Source organism: Zootoca vivipara, chromosome 4 (assembly GCF_965207765.1).
Source record: "Zootoca vivipara chromosome 4, rZooViv2.hap1.1, whole genome shotgun sequence".
NCBI classification, from domain to species: Eukaryota; Metazoa; Chordata; class Lepidosauria; order Squamata; family Lacertidae; genus Zootoca; species Zootoca vivipara.
Genome location: NC_142587.1, coordinates 20,163,470 through 20,187,167, shown reverse-complemented (window position 1 = coordinate 20,187,167; position 23,698 = coordinate 20,163,470). Strand labels below are relative to the sequence as shown.

General features: G+C 43.2%; 1 protein-coding gene across 17 annotated transcripts in view; it reads right to left on the bottom strand.

The window, feature by feature from the left end:
- Window positions 1–23,698, bottom strand: part of FARP1 (FERM, ARH/RhoGEF and pleckstrin domain protein 1) — a 175,850-nt gene that overhangs the window by 151,326 nt on the left and 826 nt on the right. For 2 of the 17 annotated variants that reach the window (XM_088667536.1, XM_088667539.1), the window contains exon 1: window positions 23,473–23,642. The exons of 12 other annotated variants lie outside the window; for them this stretch is intronic. The gene's annotated coding sequence lies outside the window, so the exon portion shown is untranslated. Of the gene's footprint in view, window positions 1–23,472; window positions 23,695–23,698 lie in introns of those variants that run through there. 3 more of the 17 variants (XM_060273357.2, XM_088667531.1, XM_088667534.1) reach the window with 3 other exon arrangements.

Genomic DNA, 23,698 nt, shown 5'->3' with positions numbered 1-23,698 from the left:
AGTCCAAAAACAGCTGGAGACCCAAGTTTGGCCAACACTTGATTTACAAGAATGTCTTTTAACGCAGGCATTTTTTTAAATAAATAAAACTGTTGTACCAGCTACAAGATTTTGTACTCACTCTCTCTCATACACTCTTTGTGTGCATAACGAGTAAAGTAATCAGATTTCTTTCCAGGCATCAATGAAGGAATTGTGGAAGAATCTAGACCGTGCCCAGTCCCCAAGGAGAATGTAGACACCAGTGCAATGACAGAGAGAGAAAGGAGAAAATGTCATGTTCTGCTTGCAAGCTTTGCATAGTGCTCTTTGAGAACAGGATATTGAACTTGATGGGCCATTGGCGTGGTTCAGCAGGCTTTTATCGTTTGCATGGAATAGAGCCCATTTCATCAGATACAATATGGAAAGTCTTCAGATGTATAGATAAAAATGCTCATACAGGGTCCCACCCACCCCACCCCCTACTATTTTAACATATGGCCAAAAGACAAAACAAACAAACAAACAACATGTGTATTCTAGTACTATAAGGTAAAGGTAAAGGGACCCCTGACCATTAGGTCCAGTCGTGACCGACTCTGGGGTTGCGCGCTCATCTCGCATTATTGGCTGAGGGAGCCGGCGTATAGCTTCCAGGTCATGTGGCCAGCATGACAAAGCCGCTTCTGGCAAACCAGAGCAGCACATGGAAACGCCGTTTACCTTCCTGCTGTAGCGGTTCCTATTTATCTACTTGCACTTTGAGGTGCTTTCGAACTGCTAGGTTGGCAGGAGCTGGGACCAAGCAACGGGAGCTCACCCCGTCACAGGGATTCGAACCGCCGACCTTCTGATCAGCAAGCCCTAGGCTCAGTGGTTTAACCACAGCGCCACCTGGGTCCTGGGTACTATACAAGAGCACAAATGAATTCAATATTCAGGGAAGATACTTTCATTTCTTGCCAGATGGCACAGGTTACACCAAATTCAAAACGGCATACGCCCAAGGTGCTTTGTTTTAACTTGGCATTGCCACAGATCTAAGTTTACAGTTGTTTCAGGGAACAGAAATGGAAACAAGGATCTTAAGTACCAAAATTAGCTGCTAGCTCATTGAGATGGAAAATAAACAGCTTTCAGTTATTCTGACTACATTACAATACTGCTATAGTAGTATGTATGCATGCTAAGTGGGATATTTTTGGTGAGTTTTGGAGTGTACTGAGGCCCTGCTGGTTCAGCAAGGCAGGGGGTGTGAATCACTGCTGCTAGAACAGTGATGCCAAAACGCAGCTCATTTCAAAGGGTTAATTTGATATATTAGATGTTCAACGTGGAACTCAAACAGTATTCCATTTTCATTGCTAATGGTGCGAAAGAATTCTTGAAGTGGAGATACTTCTAATGGACCATTTTAATGCAGCATTCAAGAGGAATAAAGCTAATCCCAAATGGAAACGTGCTATCCTTTACGTTGAATTTGTAGGAAACCTACACATACAGCTTCAGTGAGAAATATCTCCTAAGATGATGAGGGGTGGTTGTTTTTTACATGTGAAGCACTGTAAAAAAAAACAAAAAACCACGGGGTGGTTGTTTTTTTTACATGCTCTACTACTGTGCCACTTTGCACACATAAATGCTGTAACATATACAAGGGTAGATTATCAATTTAGTCCAGGAGTGAACTGGTTTTAGTTCAACTTTACCAACAAGCAAAAAGAGCTGCTTCTCCCACTGCTAAGCACTCACACTGGCTTCGGCAGGGCACTTTACATTTCTGAAAACAGATTCAAGATCAGAAAGCATAATTCTAAGGAAGCAAAAATTGGGTACTCCAGCATAATCTAGGCTCTTTCACAAGATTCTACGGCACATAATGGCCTCATTAACTCTGGTTATTGAGTCTCATCCCCTAAAAGGGTTTAGAAATAGCATTCAAAAGCAACATGGGAGATCTCATTGGCTCCATTTGGACCCCATGCTAAACTGTGGTACAGCAAGACATGAACGAACCTAGCTTCCTCCTAGACCTCTTCCCTTCTCATACGGCCAAGAGGGGAAGCTTAGAACCTTTCATTTCTGCTGTTAAATAACTGTGGCTTCAGATATTATTGAACTTATGGAACTATTGTTAACATTACTTATGGTTAGTTTAAATAAGCCAGCTTCAGAAACCATGGTTGGCTTGTTTTAACCATGGTTAACTAAAAGCAAATGTGAAAGCTTCCAAACTCTTCCCCTTTGCTGGATAGGTTGAGGACAAGGAAGCACTTCAAACAATGAGATAAGCCCCCCACTCCCGGTCCTTAATTTAAATGTTCCATGTAGTCTGATATTCCATCCCACACACTGTATAAAACAATTTGTTCTCAAATTTCTTATCTGGCAGAGGCATCTAGCCTTCCCTTTGGATTCTTGGAAAATACCACACATTTTACCAGGAATATTTGACCTCAAAATATGCCAGCATCCTTCGGATAAACTCAGCTGTCACACTACAGACTAAACAGACAATTATTTTTCTCAGTACTCTAGTATCAAAGTAGTTCTCCACCCATGCACAAAAGAACAAAATTAGACAGCGCAGTTCTCTGAACATTAGAGACAGAGCCAGCCAAAAGAAAAATCAAGATTCATAAACTCACAGGCCAAGAATGCAAGGCTGTATACAGATAATAGTTTTCAGAAAAGTGAATGCGGTTTGAGAAAGAGCTTGCTATAGATTCCTGTTGAACCAAGTTTCCAAAAAATAAAACCTACAAAACATATTTACTAGGTGACATTGACTGGTTGGACAAAGAGGAATGGTGGGAGGAACCGGCTGGGGAACTCCCAAGGGAAGTGGTCAGAGGAAGAGGAGGGAGAAGACTTGGAGGAGGTGTCAGAAGCTGAAGAGGTAACAGGGCTTGGTGAGCAGGGAGAGTTTGTGACAGAGGAAAGTCCAGAATCAGAAGCAGGAGATGAGAAGGACCGAGAGGCAGAGATGAGTCAGGCTGGTGAAGAGGTGTATGGGAAAAAATGCGGAAGACATTGTGACGAGGAGATAGGATGGCATGTCTTAGAGTTCTCACCATAGCCGTGCCTCGCCCCAAACTTAGCTTCTGTGTGGATGTTTCTTAAAGGGAAGAGAGCTTGTTGACCACAGGTGTTGCCAATTAAGAGAAGGCTCTCTATAAAAGGCAGGCAGTTGGGATGGGTAGAGAGCCTGCCTGCCTGCCGGAGAATTGAGATAGGTTGCATGTCCTCGCTACCCAGGGAGCAGATTTGGGACATTGAGTGTGTATGTTTTGTTTTCTGTAATAAAGGTTCTTTGGTTCACCTTCCACCTCCTCATTCCTTTTGTCCTGATATCTTTAAAAAGAACTGCTGCATTTGGCAAAATAAGAGGCATGCGTGTCTCCCCCTCCTGCTGCAACAAGTTCCCCTCCCCGTTGGTGTCCCAGAACCAGAAGAGGCATAAAGCAAGAGGAGCAAAGGCAGACATGCAGGCACAGTCTCAGATTGCTTGGGAAAGACTAACAAAGAAGAGTTGCTGTGCTCATTAGGCCTGGCACTCCTGAGCAGACCCTGTTTTTTTAAATAAAGAGTTAACTTAGTGTGATGTATCCTAGGTGGTACCCACTTTGGAAAACACATTTTTTAAAGCTAAGTCTCATCCCTCTTTATAAACAATATTTCCTCATTCAACAGCCAATGCCATGGTGGTATATATATTTTAGAATCCAGTCTGCAGAGGAGGCAGGAACAATGAAGTCACCATTAACATATTCCAGTAAAAAACTGACAAGTGGAGGAAATCCAAACTTCATGCTCTGATGGCGCAAAAAATGCTACTTTAAGAAAAAAGCAGCACACACAATATTCCTATTCAGTTCTCAGATACCACAGTAATGCCGTGGGAAAGAAATGGTAGCACACAAAGCTGCCTATAACTTGTTGCAGTTTCATAGTCTGCCAAAACAGTATTTCAATTCAGGAGGATTTGTCAAAGGCCCGCTCACTAAAGAGCCTTGTTAAAACAGCTTGGAAATAGCATAAAATTGCAAGAAGCCAAAGCAGTTAAGTCAGTCTGTTCATTTAGATTCGGAAAAACAGAGGCTTTGACCCTAAGTTTCTCCCTCCATTCATGTAAAAGATAGGCAGGGCTGGCCCATGTGCGAGGCAAGGTGAGGCAACCGCCTCAGGCAGCAGAATCCAAAGGGGCAGCAGGTCCTGATTTACATCTTTATCTCCTCCCCTTGTTCCCAATGTTCGAAATTAGCCAAGGGCCAGGCAAATTTTGCACTTGGCTGTTGTCCACTTGCGACCAAGTGCAGACACCTGGCTCCAGCATCTCCACCATCTGGACATCTCCACCATCTGGAGGTGCTAGTTTGGGGATCATTGGATCTTGATGCCGAGCTTATATACCTGAGTTTCTAACACTGCTTGTGCATGTTATGTACACCTTATGTGAAGGCTCACCCCTTCCTCCCTGATGGGGAGGGAGGCATCATTTTGTGGTTTGCCTCAGGTGCCAGAGTGTCTTGGGCCATCCCCTAAGAATAGGTATGATTTCTTCAAACTCCCCTTCCATTTACCCTCCTCCCGACCGCCCCCTCCCCCAACAAGACAACAATCCCCAGGATTTAATTGTGAGAAGCCCAGGAGGCCGCAGAGGGGAGAGGGATGTTGGAAAGCCCTGCTCCATTCACAGAAGGAGAGTTGGGCTCGAAGCCAGCATGCCCTTTCCAGGTGAGGATATACCAAGATAAAGTTTTTGACATCCCTTTTTGAACAGCTAGGCATGTCCGAAAAGGCGTCAAATGATCTCATCAGCAACAAATACAACCACATCATAAAAGCGACAGATCTGTTTGCAAGCCGCTCATAAAACACAAAAGTGCAAACCTTAATGGCATTTGACATTTTATGAGAGTAAAAAGTGCTCCACCATTTACTTTCTCTCCTCCATATTCCACAGTTTAAATGACCTGCACTTTTAATCTCCGCTGGGAAAAAATAAAGGAACCAGTTTATAAAGGTAAATCATTGCTATAAAATTTATAGATTCCAGGGGGGAAATAGCCTCACTCTTCAAATTCCTATCAAAAGGAGAAGATTGAGGACAAAAGAACAAAGCAAACCAATAAAGTGATTTTTTTGGGGGGGGGGGAGGTAGAGATACTTCCTAAAAGATTTAAGGGAAGAGATAAAGTGTAGCTCACAAACTGAGAGAGAGAAATCATTCAATTAAAAATGGATGGCCGTAGAAATCTCTTTCAAGAGCCCCATAAACTGAACCCATCTGTGGATAAACTAACTCAAATACTACATATTGCATGACAAAGTACTCAGAATGATGTCAAGAACAGAAGGTTTCCTGCAAACATTTATGAGGGAGTGGGAAGTGATACATGTTAACAGACACCACAAGTATTTGGAGGGTGTAAGCTCCCAGGACACAAGAGTAAGCTAAGAAGTGGCGTGGTTGAAAAGAGGAATGGTTTCAAGACAGTGAAAACTTACATACAGAAGAGGTTCCTCAAAACAAAATGCCTTTTTTCTTTTTAGAAGATCAAATGCAAGGGGTGGGGGAAGAGTTAATATTTATAAAGTGTAAATGTTGCCATTTATATACGAACGTTGGTAACGCAATGAATGGTCGAAAACTCACACAATACATTTAGGTGACTTATCAACCAACATCCACTGGAATGGCAGCCAGAATTCAATTGTCTGTATTTTGAACCGCTGGTGCATGTACAGCATATATATTTTCAAACTGTAATGGAATTCAACGTGCCGTTTTGGCTCCTTAAACCAAGGTTACAATCACCATATCTGAGTTTCCAACACTGGTTCTGAACACACTCATCCCAGTGGGTCTTGGGTTTGGGTAAGGCTATTTATAATTATTTCAACAATTGCCTCCAGTCTCAAGTTTCCTGCCCACCAAACATTTTGATTCACAATTTTTTGTGTTGGAGCAACAAACAGCATTTTACATAGGATGCCTTGTAAAATCTTAGCTAGTTATAAATCTCCACTAAGGAGTTGCTAGAAATAGCCAGGGATTTACTTCCTGAAACCAGCTTTTCTTTCATGTTTGTGGGCTAATATTTTCACAGCTGAATTAGCTGATCATACACCAGACAATCTCTGGTACAGAGTCCAGAAGCACGTTTCTGGCCTGCCATTGGCATTTGTAAACAAGACTTAGTAGGATTCCTGCTGGTCAAATACATGGCTTCAATGCCCTGATTAGCTCTCTGCTGTTCCTCATTATCAGCAGAAACAAAACAAATCATGCAAAATAACTACATACAGATTTGCCTAAGTCAGTGTAATTTTGCACAAGTCACTGAATTTGGGTTAACGCAGAGTACACTACTCAGAGTTCATAATATTCAAGAATGGGGGGGGGGACATGCTTCTTAAAAAGGCACTGTTGATTTATCCATATGGTAAAATTAAACTATTGAAACCACAACATTGGAGAACATATTTAAGTGTCACCAGTAAGCATAATTTTATCTTAGCCACAAATTCATTCATATGCTACACACACACCCCCATCAATGCAAAAATACTTGTTTAAGCATCACATCACTGCCATTCCTGGTCCCATAAAAGTGAGCTAATTTAGAAGCAGATAATCCCTAAACAATTTCAAATATTCAGAGGTCGAGACTTTTATTTCTGCTTTTCAGTCATGTCTGCAAATTGTCATTCTCTGTAGAAAGTAATGGAGCTCCCGCAAAGCAAAAAATGTTTTCATGCCTTGATTTGTGAGCGCACATATTGACACGGCAAGACTGCGTCAAGAATTGTTAATCCAGTTTTCCAGAATGAGTTATGCAATATATTCAATACATCTTAAAGTGAAAGGCGGTGCTTAAAAGACCATCCAAGTTTTAAAAAGACAACTTGCTGACAACTGTGGCCTATTTATTAGAACGTTCTGAACAACAAAAATCCACTAGAATAATTCTATGCCAATAAACAACATTCTCTGACTGCCCATCTCTATGTAGCCAAAACACCATCTATGTACAAGAGAGATGTCAACAGGATCAGAGAAACTGCAAGGTTTGCAGAAGTGGGGGGAACACACACACACAACTTAAGGGAGTAAAACACACACACACCAAAACTGAGCATGCCTAGTAGCCGCAGAATACTTATGGTCAGTGGGGCGTGGGGGGGTGCAATGGGGCAAAATATGCTAGGAAAGGGAATGGTTGGCATTTAGAATAGGAACATTCTACACTGGAACATTCTGTTGCAGGTCCCACCTGTTCTGCTAAGTATCCTTTAAAACTACTGAGCAAGCAATGAGCACTCTGTGGTGCCACTTTAAGCAGACCTAATTTACTCATGCATTAGTAAAGGAATTACTGTAGTATATTACAAAGATTGGGGTTATGGTTAGAGTGCTGAACCAGGGAGACTATGGTTCAAATCCTCTCTCATCCTCCATGAACTGCAATGAGTGGCCATGGGCCAATCACATTCTCTCAGCCTAACTGTTGTGGTATTAAAAAAGGAAGAGTGGGGAGAACTGTGTATGGCACCTCAAAGTCCCAGGAGGAAAGGTGGGATATATATATATCTCACCATTTTCCTCTATGCTGAAAACTAAAGCATTCAAAACATGATGAATTCAGCATATACTAGACAAATAATACAGGGCTTGCTGATCAGAAGGTCAGCGGTTCGAATCCCTGTGACGGGGTGAGCTCCCGTTGCTCGGTCCCAGCTCCTGCCAACCTAGCAGTTCGAAAGCACGCCAAAATGCAAGTAGATAAATAGGAACCGCTACAGCGGGAAGGTAAACGACGTTTCCATGTGCTGCTCTGGTTTGCCAGAAGCGGCTTTGTCATGCTGGCCACATGACCTGGAAGCTGTACGCCGGCTCCCTCGGCCAATAATGCGAGATGAGCACGCAACCTCAGATTCGGTCACGACTGGACCTAATGGTCAGGGGTCCCTTTACCTTTTTAAGAGTCTCACTGAGAGCTGATGCAAAGAGCACACTTCTCTACAAATCCAATGTTCATGTTTGCACATTCATGCGCATACCAGGAAATGTGTCAGCCAAGTGAACATTTCGGTGGTCAGCATCAATTTTCAAGATCACAGTGGCTCAACATTTTTCAAACTACAAGAGCAATCACAGAAACTTCTGACAAATACCCAGTTCACATGCTACGCTTCCTCGTTCTAATCAGTGTCTCGAAAAGACCAACCCTGTTCACATGGAATATTTGTGAAATAATCATACATCACACACAAACACTGGTACTATTTATTATTATTATTAGATGTATAAAACTCCACCTTTCATCAGATGATCTAGGGCAGGCATGTCAAACCTGCGGCCCTCCAGATGTTTTGGCCTACAACTCCCATGGAGGGCCAAAGTTTGGGGAGGCCTGATCTAGGGCGAGTTACATAAAATTTACAAAATCACTGTGTACAAAATTAAAACATCAGCACTAATGCACATAAACACAATGTATAATCTTCCTTTAGTGTTTAGCGCTGAATTACATACCATGCGTACATAATGCAAACTACGGTATATATTTATGCCATAGGTACATGAAGAACAATATAGAACAGCATGCCCAAAGAGCATGAGAGATATGAATAAGCTGCCTCGACAGAAGAAAAGCAAACACCGTATGTTAACACAAAACTAGGCTGATGATCTTGCTACAATTATTTCCAACTGACTGGAGTCTTGGCTGCAACCCTGTGCCTAGTTTGACTGTTTAACCGCCACTGAAACTCTTGATATTTAAATAGCCAACCACCCCTCAAGTTTCAAACCAGAGATGGTTCCAGATTTTTATGGACCCCTGTCCTAGGGGCTGACAGCAAAGATCCAGTGTTCAAAATTAGCTAGGTGAAGATGTCTGGGTGTCAGGATGGCACCTGACAACTCCACTATCTGGAGGGTCATCCCTGGGGATCATTGGATCTTGGCTGTTTTCACACACTAATGCCACATCCTGTTGAATTCTATGAGTTATATTTTACCTGCACAATTGGAATGACTATCAGGGACCAAAATGCTTTTTTCTGGGCAGTCTGAGCAGGAGCAGTCACCATTAAGAAAAAAGAGATCGGAATAGGCCAATATATATGTGGACTGTCCCTGGGTAAAATGACCTTTCTTCAAGTTTGATAAATTCCTAATCCTAGGCTCAAAGTTGTCATCTGAACTAGCCAGATGTTTAACTGGGAATCAATCACAGTCCAGTCCATCATTTGAAAAAATAAGACTTAATAGAACCATATTACTTAAAAATGGCAACTAGATATTCCATTCTGGTGTCCTGCAACTTTGGTTTAAGGAGCCATCTATACGGTAAGTCTAGCTTATAGATCTAATTTTCCAACACTGCCAGGATCAATGTACACACATATTTTCCAAGCCAGTACAAACATATACCCAGGCCAGTTAATTGGTAGTTCTTTCATTTTTTATTTTTGCCAAGCTAGGAACTTGTGAAAAGGAACAGGCATGCATTCTGTAACAGCTATTCCTACATGATTTCATTTCCGCTTACATAAACACCCATTTGCAATCTTCATTCCACTAATAATGCAACCTAGAAGCAAATATATTCCTTTTTTTCAAGCATACCTTAGCCACACTGACCAATACATTATGGAAGGCACAGAGAGACACCAATTATTCACACATACTGAGTGCGGTGAAGAGAAAAAGATGCAAGGGTTCAAAGGCAGGGTGCACTTTGAGAACTGGTCTCAAGTAGTTTTCTTTCCTTCCTCTGCTCGCTTCCTCTGCTTCCACAGTAGTATATCTATCTATTTGCAGATAGGTAGCCGTGTTGGTCTGAGTCGAAACAAAATTTAAAAATTCCTTCAGTAGCACCTTAAAGACCAACTAAGTTTTTATTTTGGTATGAGCTTTTGTGTGCATGCACACTTCTTCAGATTTGCATTCACCAAACTTTTGCCTGATTGCCTTGCCTCTGGAGATTGCAAGCGCTGCAGACTTCATAGACTAAAAAGCGAAGTCGGGCTTTAGTGGGGAGGCTATAAAAGCTTCTCCCAAACTCAGTGGATTCTTTAATCTGGCAGCCTAGTACAAATACTAGATGAGACGGCAAAAGCAATTTTATTTGTATACTTTAGGGACCCACAGCTGGATTTAATATAAGAACAGCAGCAGCAGCAGCAGCAGCAACAGCAGCAGCAGTGTTGATCCTGGGAAAACACAGTGGCTTTTGAAGCGAATACCTCCTCAGCCTAGGATACCTTGGGAGGCTGGGAAACCTGTCTGGAATACCTATTCTGTGGAAAATGCAGCAACAGGAGGCACAAGGTATGTCCAGAATACAGAAGAGACAAAGGCAGTAATGAATCAGGTATAGGTACCTCCTGATAACAGGAAGCGTTGATATGCAGCACACCTGACAGTTTATGCCAGGCATCCCCAAACTTCGGCCCTCGAGATGTTTTGGACTACAATTCCCATCTTCCCTGACCACCGGTCCTGTTAGCTAGGGATCATGGGAGTTGTAGGCCAAAACATCTGGAGGGGGATGCTTTTCGAGGTTTTATCCTGGGGGTGGATTCTTTACTCTTTTCTCCTTTGTCTTGAAGTAGCCCTCTCACAAGTACAGACCAGTCACAAACAAGGCATTTCGTACTTCTTGTAGGTATCCTTAGCTTATTGTAAAGCCCCCTCCCCCCAGTGGTTCTTTAGCTCCCAGGATCTGGGTGGTCAGAAAGACACCGATATAAAGAGATAAATAAATGAGGACATGAGCAGTGCCTTAAAAGGGGTTGGTTATCTAATTGTGGTGATTTGCCAGCCCATTTCAAGGGCTCCAGGTTTGCAAAGTCGCTGGAAGAGCTGAGAAGCAGAGGGCTTCCTTTAATCCTCTAAGGAAGTGCCCAGAGTTGATTTCATATAGTTTTACAGATTTCTATGGAAGATGTACTCATAATATAGCACAGCTGACAGGTTGGGTAGCATCACTCTTTAAAAAAAGGTAAAGGGACCCCTGACCATTAGGTCCAGTCATGACCGACTCTGGGGTTGCAGTGCTCATCTCGCGTTTTGGCCGAGGGAGCTGGCGTACAGCTTCCAGGTCATGTGGCCAGCATGACAAAGCCACTTCTGGCGAACCAGAGCAACACACGGAAACCACTCTTTTACCTCTACCTAGAAAACTTGCTATTTCCCTCTTAAATGGATGGGGATCCTTTTTCAGCATGAGGGCCACATTTACTTCACGGTTCTGCACTGGAAAGCCAGTGTGGTGTAGTGGTTAAGAGCGGTAGACTCGTAATCTGGTGAACCGGGTTCGCGTCTCCGCTCCTCCATATGCAGCTGCTGAGTGACTTTGGGCTAGTCACACTTCTTTGAAGTCTCTCAGCCCCACTCACCTCACAGGATGTTTGTTGTGGGGGAGGAGGGGAAAGGAGAATATTAGCCGCTTTGAGACTCCTTCGGGTAATGATAAAGCGGGATATCAAATCCAAACTCCTCTTCTTCTTCTTTTGCACTGTAGGCTAGTTTCCATTCTTCATCCAAGCAAGAAGCAAGGACCCATTCCAGGTTGGCAAAAAAACAGGGCTATTAAGGGGTGTGGCCTGGGAAGAATCCAAAGGGCCAGATAGAAAGACCTGGAGGGCTGGATTTGGTCCCCAGGCCTCAGGTTCCCCACCCCTGCCCTATAATCTAGAACCCCAAGACACATTTCTACCTTGTTAATGAGCAAACCTTTCCAACTGAGATAGCTCAGTCGGTAGAGCATGAGACTCTTAATCTCAGGGTCTTGGGTTCAAGTCCCATGTTGGTTGAAAGACTCCTGCATTTGGGGGGTGGGGGTTGGGCTAGATGATCTTTGTGGCCCCTTCCAACAATTCTAAGTAAAATAATCCTTTGAAGTCTAATGTGTATTCTGTGCATTCCTTTACTTATACTTTTCAGTCATTCTGTTCTTAGCACCGGTAAGTTGCTTTAGACTCTGAAATACTTAATTCAGAAAGGTATCCACATTAGTGTTGTTGTAGCCAACCAGGAGTCTTGTGGCTTCTTAAACAGTAACAAGTTATGATGACGTACTCTTGCTTGGTTTTTTAGAAATACATTAGTCACCTACGTTACAAAAATGAAATAATGAAATGAAAGATTTACAAGCCTGGGTTGTTATTATTTAATTGATTTAGTTGCCAGGAATAACTTTTGAATAATGGTGTATTACATAAAAAAATTCCTTCAGTAGCACCTTAAAGACCAACTAAGTTTTTATTTTGGTATGAGCTTTTGTGTGCATGCACACTTCTTCAGATACCAACATGGATGCTCTTTACAGTGGTACCTTGGTTTATGAACTTAATCCGTTCCGGAAGTCCATTCTTAAACCAAGGCGTGCTTTCTCATAGCACTGGGGGACTCAATTTACAAATGGAACACACTCAACAGGAAGCGGAACATGTTCTGCTTCCAAGGCAAAGTTTACAAACCTACTTCCGGGTTTGCAGCGTTCTTAATCCAAGTTGTTCATAAACTAAGCTGTTCTTAAACCAAGGTACCATTGTACTCTATATAATACCATAACGGAATTCAGAGCGCACAAAAACACTGTTTACCATCCCGCCACAGCGGTACCTATTTATCTACTTGCACTGGAGTGCTTTCGAACTGCTAGGTTGGCAGTAGCTGGGACAGAGCAACGGGAGCTCACCCCATCGTGGGGATTCAAACCGCCAACCTTCCGATCGGCAAGCCCAAGAGGCTCAGTGGTTTAGACCACAGTGCCACCCGAGTCCCCTCTACTTACTTTATTCAAAGTTCCTTTTAAAAGGTTCATTAGCTTCAGCTGAGAAACAGGTGACACATATGCAAGCAGTAAGAAATGGTGGTGTGGTTTTTTACCATTGCCTTGTCAAACTACCTTTGCCATGTTAACTATAGCATGTTCTTTCCCTCTGCTGATTAAAAACCTATTGCTAGAGAATAACCTATAGAAACCTATGCTCACACATATTCAACTGAAAAAAAGAGTTAAATTAATACAATGCACACCATGGCCTGAATCCAAACAACTTGTCCAACCAGTTTGGTGTATCTGAAGGTGCTCTGGACAGGTTTCTTGAACAGTAGTAACCCCACCATCACACAAAAGGCTTTTAAGAAAGGAACTGTTAAAGAAGTTGCGATATCATATGGTGAACTACTGCTCAAAGGAAAGCAAGAAGAAGAAAATCTGCTGGGTGAGCACAAGCCCTTGGGGTAGGCCCAAGTAGCTCTTTGGATCCTAGTCAATGTTTCTCCTTTGCTTTCCTGTCCTTCCGTTGTTCAGGAACATTTCACACACTGCATGGCAGCAAACGCAGGTCTCTTGCCAAGTAGACACTTAATATGGAACTGTACTCAACTGCAGCCAACTTCCCTGATAGGTTCATCAATATTATATACGAGTTGGACACACCTAAGCCATATTTAACATATCAAGTGAACACTGAATATGAGAACAATCTCTCGATCCATAAAGTATATGCCACTTTTTGGAAGATTAATTATTACCAACCAAATCCATTATTTCTGAGGATTAAAAGTGTAAAGCACAGCAGAACTGCCTAGTAAATTTTGCAAATTTAATTTTCAATCTCTCTGTCTCCGTTCTTCTAAAACTGTTTGGAGGGAACCAGGGAGGGAACCAGGCAGAGGGCCTTCTCGGTGGTGGCGCCCACCCTGTGGAACGCCCTCCCATCAGATGTCAAAGAAAAAAACAGCCACCAGATTTTTAGAAGACATCTGAAGGCAGCCCTGTTTAGGGAGGCTTTTAATGTTTAATAGATTGTTTTATTTCATTTTTCTGTTGTAAGCCGCCCAGAGTGGCTGGGGAAACCCAGCCAGATGGGCGGGGTATAAATAATAAATTATTATTATTATTATTATTATTATTATTATTATTATTATTATTAAGAATTATCAAGGTTTTTAAATGGAATGTGCAAGAAATATTACAAATTGCCATGCCAAAACAGTATCTCTCTGAACCAAAAGGTGCTGCCCTACCCTTTGATGGAAATGATGTGTCAATTGTTTTGTTTTGTTGCTGATTTTTAAAAATAATAATAATAATGTAATTGCCCTATGCATATTCTTTCCTTATACCTTTAGTTTTTGGGGTTTTTTTCCAACCCCAAATACTGATTTCATCCGTTACACCCACTAGGCATGTTGTAAAATATGCAGAAAATTAAACCCAGTGGAAAAGTAACAACCGGGAGGACCTCTGCACCACAAAAGTTAGGATAACCTAACAGGGTTGGGGAACTGCAAGGCCAGGAACAAAATGTGGCCTTTGGTCTCTCTATCTGGTCCTTGGGTCTCTTTCCAGGCTATAATCTTCTCTGGACCACACCCCTTCCAGCCCCTGCTCTGCACGCCCTTCCCCCTTGAGTGCTTTTGCATGGCTAGAATTTTGAACTCCAGTAATACCTTTTTTGCCTGGATGATGGACAGTGAAGAATTTGTGTATGTGCATGTGACATTGGCCCCACCCACCACTGATATTTGGCCCAAAAGGAAATGTGACTCTCAGACTGAAAAAGGCTTACTATGCCTATGTTAGCAGGACAACGGGAGAGGGAGAGGGAGAGAGCAGTACAGTGGTGCCTCGCTAGACGAATTTAATTCATTCCATGGGTCTTTTCTTATAACGAAAAATTCGGCTAGCGAATCCCATAGGAATGCATTGAATTTTTTTTGAATTTTTTTTTTTGCCCATAGGAACACATTAATTGAATTTCAATGCATTCCTATGGGAAACCGCGATTCGCTAGACAAAAACAAATTCGTCTAGCGAGGCAACCTCCGCTCGAAAAATCCTTTCGTTAAGCGGAAATTTCGTTAAGCAGGGCATTCGTTAAGCGAGGCACCACTATAATCTCAACACAATCATCCAGCTTCTTTTCTGTCATAAATCAGGATTTCCCCCCCTCTTACAACAAGCCCAATGCACTCACTACAAAGTATACCAAAAAAAAAAGAGGCATAGTGAATATTTTAACATAAGCCATCCTGGTATCTAACTTGTATTAATGCAATACTTTCTCACCTGAGGTGTAACTGGACTTTGTACTGAAATCGGTTATTAATCTATATCAGTTATTAATCTATATCAGGGGTCAGCAACCTTTTTCAGCCATGGGCTGGTCCACCGTCCCTCAGACCATGTGGCGGACCGGACGATATTTTGAGGGGTAGAAATGGAGGTGGGGGCTCGCCTGGGTGGGGGATGGGAGGAGTAGGGGGCGGGATGGATCATGGGTCAGGACAGGGTGGGGCCAATCACAGGGATGAGCCAGGGAGGTGGGGAAAGGAGGGGCCGGGATGTAAAACAGGGGGACTCTGAAGATGAGGGGAGTCTGAAGGGGGACTCTTGAGGCTCCATTTAACAGACTGAGCCACAGCAACGCATGGCAGGGCCAGCTAGTAAGATAATATATATATACAATTGCCAACAGCAGAGTAGGCCAAAATCCCAAGTGTACTCAGGAGTAAGTTTGCAATCCAGAAATAAAATGTATATTCAGATGCTTGCATGTTTAGAGCAGGCATCCCCAAACTTCGGCCCTCCAGATGTTTTGGACTACAATTCCCATCATCCCTGACCACTGGTCATGTTAGCTAGGGATCATGGGGCCAAAACATCTGGAGGGCCGTAGTTTGGGGATGCCTGGTTTAGAGCTTAAACTCACAAAGACTTGCATTTAACACACAGTAACTGTTTCTTAAGGTATCTGAATGGCTCTAATTCTAACCAGTTCCACAGAAAGTTACTTTACAAAGGAACATTCAAATCCCATTCTATTAGATGCAAAGTCAGCTTTTTCAATGAATAGCATATTCCTTAAAGATAGGGGGGAATCCCAAGTGTCAAGTACTACTACTGGAATTTTGCGCGGTCAACTGAGTGACCACAGAAAACTCATTTGAAAGAAAATATTTAGCTCAAGAACTACAGTTCTCAGCATGCAATTCCTCATTTTTGAAACAGCAACTGCAATAAAGTACAGCTCCATATGCTGGTAGATTGCCAACAGCAGTCTCCTAGTGCCAAGCTGTTCTTGGCCATTTCAGTGGTCTCACAACTCAAGACATAACATTACACTATGGTTTGTGCTAAAATAGTTAGGAAGTTCAAACCACAGTTTCAGTTTTAAAAATCAGGCAAACTATTGTTTAGTGTTTGTTTACATTTACTTGGCACTCCCATTTCTCTGATGCAGCAACCTCCTGAGGTGAAACTATGGCGTACAAATTTAATAAATTACTGCAAAGCACAGATATTACAAAACATAGTTTGAAAATCCATTTCAAAACATGGTTTCCAATTCTATTTTTTCTATACAGACATAGCTCCAAGAAAGCTTTGCATCCAACACTACAGATAAAATTCCTTGATATCCATCATTGGCCATGACATCTGAATGGAGTTCATCTGACTATCTGTAAACCAAATATGTTCTCTGTTGTGGCTGGTGGCAAACTTGTATTTTGGATACAAACACACTACGACTGGCCACGTATTTGTTGGCGGAAGAGTTAAAACACAGCATAACATTACTTAAAATGGATTCACTCCAATATCAACAGGTTATCCAAAGATTTATTTTGGATATGTTACAAGGCGAAAACGTCTATGCACCTAGAAGAAGAAAAAACACACACACACTAAAACAACCAACTAGCCCCTGTGTTTAAACAGCTATTTCCTCATCCTCAGGAGAGCCATCTACTTAAAAGAAGGCCTAAGAAGATACCATGGTTTAATAGCATGTTACTTGTTAATAGCATGTTACGACCCAGGTGGCGCTGTGGTTAAACCACTGAGCCTAGGGCTTGCTGATCAGAAGGTCGGCGGTTCGAATCCCTGTGACGGGGTGAGCTCCCGTTGCTCGGTCCCAGCTCCTGCCAACCTAGCAGTTCGAAAGCACGTCAAAATGCAAGTAGATAAATAGGTACCGCTACAGCGGGAAGGTAAACGCCGTTTCCATGTGCTGCTCTGGTTTGCCAGAAGCGGCTTTGTCATGCTGGCCACATGACCTGGAAGCTGTACGCCGGCTCCCTCGGCCAATAATGCGAGATGAGCGCGCAACCCCAGAGTCGGTCACGACTGGACCTAATGGTCAGGGGTCCCTTTACCTTTACCTTACTTTCAACATACTATATCATGCTACACTTATACAATTTGCAGTGAACAACAACAACAACATTTCTTAACAAAAGGAAAGAAAAACTGAAAACTAGCTCTGTCTTGCTTTCAATTTATAGACTGGGGAACTCCAGATTTTTAAAACTTCTATTTATTACTAGCAAGGAATGCCAACTGATTAAAGACTCTAAAATTGATTTGCTGTCAAGCTTTTCAGGCAATTAAATCTAAGTCAATCAGTGACATTTTGTAATGTACAGAAAGGACTTTGAAGTTCCTGAAAGAGTACATTTTCCTTAAGGACAAGGCAGCATAAAATGTAATAAATAAAAGATACTATTCCACGTTAAAATGACAGCATCCATAATATTCCCCAGATGTAGTAGCATGCCTAGACCCAAACAGCTTCTGAAATGAACATCTTCAAGATTCATCTATACCAATCAAAAATCAAGCTATATCGGCACAGAGTTCACCCACATGCCTATCAACTGCTTTTGGTTCTTATTTTTAGAAGGAGAGAGAGTGTTCCATGAAAACTTTGCTAGCTATCGATAAATCTTATGGGAAAAGTTATCCTTCAAGGAGTTCTATCAGTTTTGGCTCAATGAAAAGGAAAATGGCACATCTATATAGCCCAGCCATTGACATGCCCTTCAAGTGCCCCATCTGACTTTTGTTGTCCAAATCACAGGTTAGTTGAGGGGCAAATTATAAACAGCCACTGAAACTCAAATTGATTAATCACACTGATTAAAATCGATTAAAGCTTGCAGTCCTAATTACACATAACCCACTATGGGTACTTCCAATCCCGATGTGAAATAACCTTGGAGAGAATGTGCACCCTTAAAAAGAAGAAGAACAAGAAGAACATCAGATTCATGTTTCTTCCTGGTAAGGGACATGGACAACTGTATACAAATGGTCAAGTACACTGGCTGGCAGTGCAAACTAGGGCAGACGACAAGGGAAAGAAATAGGTCAGGAAAAAAATCCCCATGTACACACTGTCCTCTGCCACAGATCCCTCTGCTTTAAGCTGTAGTTCAGTTGTAGAACGCCTGTTTTGCATACAGAAAGTACAGGTTCAATCCTCAGCATCTTCAGTTTCAAATAACTCAGGTACCTAGTAGGTCTGTAAAAGACCTTTGACTGATAGGCCAAAGAGTCACTAGCAATCAATGTGGACAATACAGTTGTACCTTGGAAGTTGAACGGAATCCGTTCAAGAAGTCCGTTCGACGTCCAAAATGTTCAGAAACCAAAGCACTGCTTCTGATTGGCTGCAGGAAGCTCCTGCAGCCAACCAGAAGCTGTGGAAGCCCTGTCTGACGTTCGGCTTTCAAAAATAGTTCGCAAACTGGAACAGTCACTTCCAGGTTTGCAGCGTTCGGGAGCCAAAACATTCCGAGAACTAAGCCGTTCGAAAACCAAGGTACGACACTATTGGTTTGCTTCCAATCTCCATAAAAACCTTTTTCAGGTGCCTGCAGATCCTCACCTCATTTTTGGGTTAGCCAAGAATCACTCTATTTTTATATCAATCTTTCTTACTGTGGATTGGACTGATGATGGGTGCGGAGAGGAATTTAAAACTTTTTAACATTCCAGAATGAACCAAACTTCATGCAAAGTATTTTGTGTTCGTTTAGTTTTGTTGTAAATATTTTACAGTACAGCTTTCCAATTTTAAAAAGGAATTATTAAAAAAAAAACAAACTAGAACAGACTCCACACAAAACATATGCCAAAAGCTCTTTCTATGATTAAGTTTCTCTGTGACCATAAAATGCAATCCCAAATTAAAAGAACCTAAAGTGATTTCAAAAGAGATTCTGCATGTCATCAGGATTCCAGAAAAAACAGAAGGGCATAAACATGGGGAAGCCATTGTTCTTGCATCTCCTTGTTCACAGCTGATACAAGGGAAGATAATAAGACATAAGGGAAGAGCTAGCCTCCAAGGTTATGCAAAGATCATGTCACACAAGATTCAGGGGCAAATCCGCATCTCCCACTGAATATACCAGCAGTTGCAGTCCACCTTGAGACATGTACCTGTATGACATACATGTTGGTGCACATCCATTTCTGAGGACCTATCTATGTCATTAAATGCCTTCTATTTTTAGGTATACATCAAAATATGCAATGTGTGAAATGGTCCTTCACAACCCTTTTGGACTTCAGTGCTGTGAAATTTCACTGTGCCCAGGGTAACTGTCAAGGCATAAGGGAAGCTCAGTTTAAGCATTACGAGAATGCATCACTCTGGAATAGCATTATGGTTGCAAAGGCAAGAACGAGAGATGATGCCACTCTGACAACACATGAGGTATAAGCAAGGCAACTGCACAAAGTGCTCCTCGGATACTACTGCTAAACCCCATCAAAACCACAAAGGCAAAACCCTTGTCAATGCTGTGAATCCTTAGCATCCCAGAGATGCAGGTCTTGTCAACCATCATTATCTCAAGTCTTCTCCCTGTCCCCTATGTGGACAGTCAACAAGAACCAAAACAAGCAGAGGCCAGTTCAGATGGAAATAAATTAAATTGTGTATCTGTATATAATTCCTTTATAACAGCAATAAGATTATCTGGAAAGGGGAAGACTGACTGAAGGAACCACAAATGTGGTTGCTTAGTAACAAAGCACACATTCCCTCTTCCAGTCTCATACAGAAATAATATATTACAAGTATTTTTATACTATTCAATTAATTTCCCAGGGCAGTTTACAAAAAGAAGAAAAGAATTAAACTGTAAGCCACAAATGGTAAAAGCAGTGTTAAAGATAGTGGGATTGAAATTGTCTTACAAGCATGGAAGATTTTTTTTTTTAAAGGTCTCTGCCTGGTGCTGAAAGTGCAATTAGGCACCAGGTGGGCCTCTCTGGGAAGTGTTCCACAATTAGGATGCCAACACAAAGAAGGCCCTTTCTCTCATCAGCCCTTCACTCAGCTTAGGTGGCAGAGACACCTGCAGGAGTCATTTCACAATGAAGATCTTAATTTACAGAAAGGTACACAGGGAGAAAGTACCCAGAGTACCCAAGGGCAGTGATGTTCCTTAGCACCTCCCATGTGGTTCCTTCTAAAGTAGTTCACATGCTGGCATGAAGTCAGCTATGAGGCTGTAAAAGCAGAACCCAGTCAGCCCGTGTGCAAACAGGAGTGGGAAGATTGAAAAGAAGGGCATTCCTTGGCCACTGGGTCATCTGGAAGCAAGCAAGTGGGTTGAGGACTATCAGATTTCCGGAACTGCATAATGCACATTTGCCGGAAGGCAAACTATAGGGATCTGGGCTAGAGCCCAGGGCTCTGGAAGTAAGATGGGATAGAAATGCACTGATCAGCTCATTTAAATGATAGCGCTGCTTCTACCACTTCTCTAGAAGGTTCACAACTAAAAGCTCCCAAGAGCTTTATACAGTACTATTCCAAATGGCACAGAGGTCCTCCACCCCACCCCCCAACAAATGCAGTAGACTCAATATGCACCTGTGGCTTGTGTAGGGTGCCTCTCAGCATGTGCACAGTTCCTTTGCAATGGAGAATACTGCCCCCCCCCAAAGGCTGACGGCACAGTGCTCCTGGGCATGTTTCATTTGGGAAGAGATTACTTCTGCGCCTATCTAATATTGATCCTGCATCTCACCCTCAGGCTGGTTGTGGCCCAACAGAGGGCTCATTGCATTAGAAGTGTTCTAGACGTGGCAGGTGGCCCATTCAACTGAAGGAAGAGAAAACCTGCAGCTCTGCTCTGTGCTGGCTATCGATATGCATGGTCTCCCACATGCCATGGAGCCTTATGGAATGTAGCTGCAAATTACTACCAGCCATTGCATGCTCCGTTTACTAAGCAGCAGGCTGCACATGTATTTGCATTCACCATTCATGCATGCAAAAATGCAGCCAATACCTTCCAAAATTCTGTGCCTGTTTCATTCTCTTTCCTATACAGTACTTCAAATTCCTCTGCAGTGAGATGCATGTAGTTTTTCAAAAAACCCAGTAGAGTTAAGACCAGGGGTAGGTAACCAGATGCGGCCCAATCGCCTTCTCAATCCGGCCCATGGACGGTCCGGGAATCAGCGTGTTTTTACATGAGTAGAATGTGTGCTTTTATTTAAAATCCATCTCTGGGTTATTTGTGGGGTATAGGAATTCGTTCATCTCCCCCCCCCCCAAAAAAAAATATGGTCCAGCCCACCACATGGTCTGAAGGACAGTGGACCAGCCCACGGCTGAAAAAAGTTGCTGACCCCTGGTTAAGACTATGTAGTTTTAGCTAGGAGGGGAAAACTCTTCCAAATGATCTATAGGGCAGGGGTTGCCTGCTCCAAGATGAGGTGAAGCAGGGTGTCTCCTGACCTTCAGGCATGGGAAGCAAGAGCTTTTTATTCCTTGCCACCGCTGCCAGAACACATCATGATTTAGGAGACCACAAGGGCTTTCTTGACTTCATGGAATATTTGACCAACGACCAGCATCTCAACCTTTGGCCAACAGTGTGAAAAAGTCCCCAAAGATCATAACAAATTTTGTACTGCCTCCCATCACCTCAAGCACAGTTCTTTTCAATGCTGAGTCAATTCGCACACTCAGCTGTGAGTCGTCAGGTGTTGAGCAATCAAGTGATAAGAAACAGCAGCTGATGTAAACATATCTGTGAAGCAGCCCAAATAGACCATACCATGTCTTATTTTGGTTGCACCTGAAGCTATGTGATCAAGGCAAAAGAAAAAAGAGGGCCACTTCCATGGGACCAAATAGGTCATGTAACTCCTGTTCTTGGGACTTCACTTCTTATTAATTTAGAATGGTTGGGTCATGGAGAGTGGGGTGGCATGTCACATATTCTTTAGCATTTTCTCCTTTGTTGACTCAGTTGAGATCTGGGGTATCAGCTGCAACTTAGATCCATGTTTTCAGCCTGTTTTGTTTGTTTGTTTGTTTGTGTATATACATACACAGCTTGTTTTGTGTGTGTATGTATATACGCAAACAGTGAGCTTAAGTCCAGAGGGCCTTCTTGGTAGCTAGATTATTTAGTTCCCATCCATAACTGTCCCCTCTTTTCCTCCGTTTTCAAAAACAATTCACTTAGCTTGTACTACCATATTTACAGAAATCTAACACACACCTCAAACCTTGAAACCAAAAGGGTTTGGTGGCGCCATCAAATCGAATAATGCGTTCCCTGATTTTGACTACATTAATTTGGCCAAAAAAAGTGTGCACTGCATTTGAGCAAATACGGTAGATAACAAGCATACCTTTATGAGCTTCCATGGTAGGAAGGCAGCAGTTACACTCTGGATCTGTAAAGATACCATGCATTGTTCAGCTGCGAGGTCTGATCATGGGAGCCAGAAAAGGGTGTGTTTCAGTCAATTCAAAACCTAAAACACCTGGGTACCTGTCAAGAGGATGGAAAGCCAAATGGCACCCCTTCCAACTAATTAACATGAGGCACATTCCACCAGAGGGGGAAACAACAACCCCTCCTTCGAAATGAATCCCCAGGCTCTTGTGAACCCATCCTCTCACTTCAACGGGACACAATAGCTCAGATTTGATTCCCCACCCTGCTTAAAAACACTAGGTATCTTCCAACGGAGACTAATACCACACCTTGGTCACCAAGGCCTCCTTTGAATGGCACCCCCTACCTTAGCTGCGCACCATATTGAGGAACCCTAATAAATGCTCCGCGATCCCCTATCCCACCCGCTGGGTCGAGACCCGACCTTTCGCGGAGTTAAACGGTTCCAGATGAGAAGCAAGGCTGGCTGCTCCTCCCCACGTCTGTCCGTCCCGTCCCTCCATCCCAGGCGCTCCCTCGGCTTCCTTTGTGCGCAGCCAGCTCTGCCTAGATTCACCGCCCGGCCGTCAAGGCATTCAACAGAGAAAGGCGAGCCGGATGATTCTTCTTCTTATATAAAAGAGGGTGGGTGAGGCGATTTAAAACACACACATACACACACACATTTCAAAGGCCCCCGAGACGAAAGATCACATTTGAAGCCTGGGGAGGGACTGGAGTTGGGGGGCGCGGGCCTGCCCCACCGCGCCTCCCACGAGAAATACTGCAAAGCGAGAAGGGGGCGGGGAGAGAGAGAAGTCAGAAGAAGAGCCCTTCGCCCCAGCAACTTCCAAATCGGATCGAGGAGACAAAAGGCAACTTCTGGAAGTAGCGGCGTGCAAAATCGGAGCGGGGGCGTGTGCCGTGGAGGCGGGGGTGGGGAGACCGCACAGCACAGCACACAAACATACACACACCTCTCAGCCTGGTCCAAGCGGATTTCCAGGGCTGGCGCCTCACCCCCCGCAGAAGCGTCTCCGGCGGCGGACGAACATAAAAAGGGCTGCTTCTCCTCCTCGCTGCCTCGCCGGAGCGGCCCCCCGCGCGCGCTGCGCCCGGACTCGGGAGCCGCCGCCCCCTCAGCCCCGCAAGCGCCCACGCACCCGCCCCCTCCAACCTCTTTCCCCCATTGTTTGCTCCTCC